We start from the raw sequence: 4,388 nt of genomic DNA, 5'->3' as shown, positions 1-4,388 counted from the left end.
TATTTAGATATTTGAGTCATAGTTTGTCTGGTTGCAAGAAACTGAGACCATGTCAAACTTGCTCAAATGAATTGGGAGGTTTATTGAAAGGTACACAAGTCACCCAAGTCTGGGATTTGAGGCCCCACCTGGTAAATCAGTCACCACCCTCCTATTTTCCTCCTTTCCTCTCTCACAGCAATGCCTCACAGATGGTCTCTTGCCTCTGCTTCTTTCTCTTTGTAGACCTTTTCTCTGGCTTTCTTCTCTTATAATGCCTGATGTAAGCATCACCCCTCAACACCCTTCTCCTGGATGGCAAGCCATTTTCACTCACTCTGAACCTATTAGGTTAAAATCTCAAGGAAAAGAGAAATTGATTGGCTTTGTTTCAGCCTATGGATGGGTAGCTCTGGATCAGGTGATAAGTCAGAACCAATCAGCTGTGGTCAGGAGGCAAGTCATGTGACAAAACATGGCTGCCTAAGCCTACCAGGAACTGTGGTTAAAGGATAATTCCAAAGAAGCAGTGTGGAGTCTGGGAAAAAATAGATAAGCTTAATTCCTCCAGGTTAACACTTGAGTGTGGCTAGGGCATGGAGAAGGCTTCATTTGGGCCTGTTTGGGAGCAGGGACTGGAGGGGAGTGACTTTCTGATTGCTGATTCTAGCAGCATACATCAATTAGACTGGCAGAGGCACATAGGGAAAAGTTTCAGAAAGTGAAGGGACCTAGGCCATCAAGAAAGCATTTGCCTAATCCTGATCAGGGCAGTGTAGAAATAAAGATTTTTTTTTTTTTTTTTATGTAGCTTAATTTTTTTTTTTTTTAAGGACAGAATCTGCTTCTCATTTATTTCTGTAATCCTGGTCCACATAGTCAGGATAGAATCTCACTTCACATTTTTTCAATTGAGTCTAATTCCCTTAAAACCCAGACAATCAACAAACACATTGCTCTTGGTATTCTGTTAGGGACAGTCCGGACCGGAAACACAAAACAAACAAACAAACAAACAAAAATCAAAACATGATTATTCTGATTACTGATGCAGGGTTTGTTTCACTGGAGACTGACTTGGTTGGAAGCAAAAATGCAGAAGGGGAGTCAGAGCCAAGGTGGCTGGTGGAGGGCTAGATAAACAATGTTGTGCCCAGTGTCTCCTGGGATTGATCAAAGCCAACTTCCCCAGCAGTCCAGGCAGCTAGCATGGCAGGAATCTTGGGGATCTCTCACCTAGTTCCCCGTCCATACTCACAGATGGAAAGCAGCACTGTTTTTGGTCATACTTTTGTACACTGCCAGCACACAGGCACTTTTGACAAATTCTTTATAGTCGAATTGTCTTAGATGGTCAACTGTGATAAGACTGAACCTATGATTTCTGGCCAGACTGCTTGGGTTCACAGCCCATGTCTGCCACTTAGACAGGTGTCTGAACTACTTAACTACTTCGTGTCTTTGTTTCCACATTTGCGAAACTCTCTGATGGGAGGTGGGGAGGTGGTGGTAAAAAGACAAATGAGATCGTATGCATGTATATATATGCATTTAATATGATAAGCAATTAAAACAGTGCCTGGAACATAGTAAGCTACTGTGATTACTATAATTGGTACGAAAAACAGACTGCAAAGATGAGTTTCCCAACCTGGAAATCATTAAAACCCACAAAGAGCAAGCAACCTGATTGGCAGCACTGTGCCAGGCCCTTCTTTTTTTTCCTTCTGGGAACAGGTCCCTGACTGGCTCAGAAGCAGGAACAGAAACCAAGCCAATCCAATCAGAATTCTTCCCTAAGATTTTTTTTCCAATGGGTAGAAAAGAGAATACTCTACATTCTTCATCATTCCTCCCCTTTTGGGTTTCACACAGTAAGAGTGTGAGCTCAGGAGGGCCTTTGCTCATTTCTTCCTCTACTTGCAGAAACTGGCTTGAAAGAAGGAAGTTGATTTACAGAGCTTCAACTTCAAGAGCAGAGTCTTTGAATCCATTTGATTCAAAGATACCCAGGGTTCCAGATATCCACTCCCACCGGTCTTCAATTTGATTACAGAAGTCATTAAATCAATTTCTTCCTTTCTTTCTCTCTCTCTCTCTGTTTAAACTACTTTTTAAAAATTCACTTTCTGTTACTTGCAACTGGAATGTGTGCTTTGAGAGTCAATTCAGGAGGAAATCATTTGGGTTTGTTTTTGTTTGTTTGTATAAATAACGACAATGTTTTTAGTTTTAGGGCAAACAAGTTAGATTCTAACTGTTTATATTATTTTAGATGTTTTGGTCCTGGGGATTGAACCCAGGGCGCTTAACCACTGAGCCACATCACCAGCCTTTTTTGTATTTTATTTAGAGACAGGGTCTCACTGAGTTGCTTAGGGCCTTACTAAATTGCTTAGGCTGGCTTTGAACTTACGATTCTTCTGCCTCAGCCTCCCAAGCCTCTGGGATTACAGGTGTGCGCCACCGTGCTCTACTTTGGTTTTTTAATGAAGAATACCAGTAAGAGAATTGATTTTTAAATAAAGAATACAAGTAAGAGAATTGATAGTGCTTTGCAGCAACTAAAATGTTCCTATCTTAAACTATTTAAATTTTTTTTTTTCCTAGGGATTGAACCCAGGGCTTCATGTAGGCTAAGCAAACACTTTATCACTTAGCTAAATCTCAACTCCCAAAGAACAGCTTCTAAAAGTTTCATCTTTTAGGGCTGGGGATATAGCTCAGTGGCAGAGAGCTTACCTAGCATGCACAAGGCCCTGGGTTTAATCCTCAGCATCAAAAACAAACAAACAAAATTTAACTCTTCACAGGGTAGAGTGCATTTACATCAAGGATTGCAAACTCCAATGCTTCAGAGGTCAGGAGTGAAGTGGACAAGTAGGTTGTAAGAGGGAGCAATAGGGACTTTGACAAAGTGTCAAGTGTTTGATTCATTAAGAGAAACTGCTACCACTCAGCTCCAGCCCATTGATTCCAGGTGCTAATGGGGACACAGAGTTGCCAAGTTCTTCAGTCTTTAAGAAATTCCAAGGCAGGCCTGGAGGTGCCTGCCTGTAATTCCATCTATTCAGGAGCCTGAGGCAGGAGGACTACAAGTTCAAGGGCAGCCTCAGCAATTTAGCAAGACCCAATCTCAAAATAAAAATAAAAATTAAAAAAAAAGATGTTGCTCAGTGGTAAAGCACGCTGGATTCAATCCCAATTACAAAAAAAAAAAAAAAAAAAAAAAAAAATCTGGACATTTGGAATGTTTAATGCAAAATGTGTTTGAATTTTGAACAACTCAGAATGAGCTGTCACTGTGTGTAGGCTAGGTGAAATACATGTGAGACCTCTGGCTCACACCATGGTCTGGTTTCTTCCCAGTAGGTACTCAAGCAGGGTACACATGCTCCCCAAGTCTGCATCCCCACAACCTAAGGATACAGATACTATTGTTCCCACTCCATAGAGACCCATACACTCCTATGATGGGTGCAAGGTAGAGAATTCATTTTTTCCATGACCAAATTCAACATTCTCTTAACTCCTTTTATGTGACTTGCCTTGTGTGGTCAGTAAGATTCAGATCTTTCCTAGATGCTTCCAGCAGCTTCTCCATGACTGTAAAAATCTCATCTCAGCTTGGGGAGGGCAGATCTCTGGGCAGCCAAAAGACTGAAGACATTTTCCCTTAATCCCTCCTATTTCAACTGCAGGAAAGGCTACTTTTTTGTTTGTTTTTGGTATTGGGGCTTGAACCTAGGACCTTGTGTTAGGCAAGTTGCTCTACACTGAGCTATATACCCCTAACCCAAGCAAGGCTATATTTACCATTACATCTTTTTTTTGGGGGGGTGGGGGATGTTGCTGGGGACCGAACCCAGGGCCTTGTGCTTGCAAGGCAAGCACTCTACCGACTGAGCTATCTCCCCAGCCCTACCATTACATCTTATGCAATGCCTTTAAATCTGGTCCACTTTTTTGAATGTGGAAACTGCAGGCACAGAGTCAGGGGACAACTTACTTGTACAGCTAGCACAATTGGTGGTAGTCTAGCCTCCAGGGTTTTATTTGCTGGTGTGGTACCTGTCTGTTCTATTCAGGAAGTTGAGGAGGACCAAACTTTGCTGCAAGTCTCCTGGGTGACTCCCACAAACTCTCAAGGGAAAGACTGGAGTCCTAGGCCTGAGCCCTTTCCAGGGTATCACCCTGTCAATCCAGGCATGCCAGGAGGGTGTTTGGAATTGCCAGATTGTCATTGCACCTGGGGAAGGCTCACAAATAAGCTTCCTCTGCATGCAGCTGGCCTGGTGTTGGTGGCTCTGTAAGTGGATTGCCGGGAGAGGCAGGACCACCCCTTGTGAAGTTGTTCTTTGGTGAGATGATGCATGTTAAGTGAACTATAAACGATCAAGAGCACATTC

The sequence above is a fragment of the Sciurus vulgaris genome (genome assembly GCF_902686455.1).
Source record: "Sciurus vulgaris genome assembly, chromosome: 17".
Classification (NCBI taxonomy): Eukaryota; Metazoa; Chordata; class Mammalia; order Rodentia; family Sciuridae; genus Sciurus; species Sciurus vulgaris.
The sequence above is the reverse complement of the archived record's forward strand: the minus strand, read 5'-3'. Positions refer to the sequence as shown.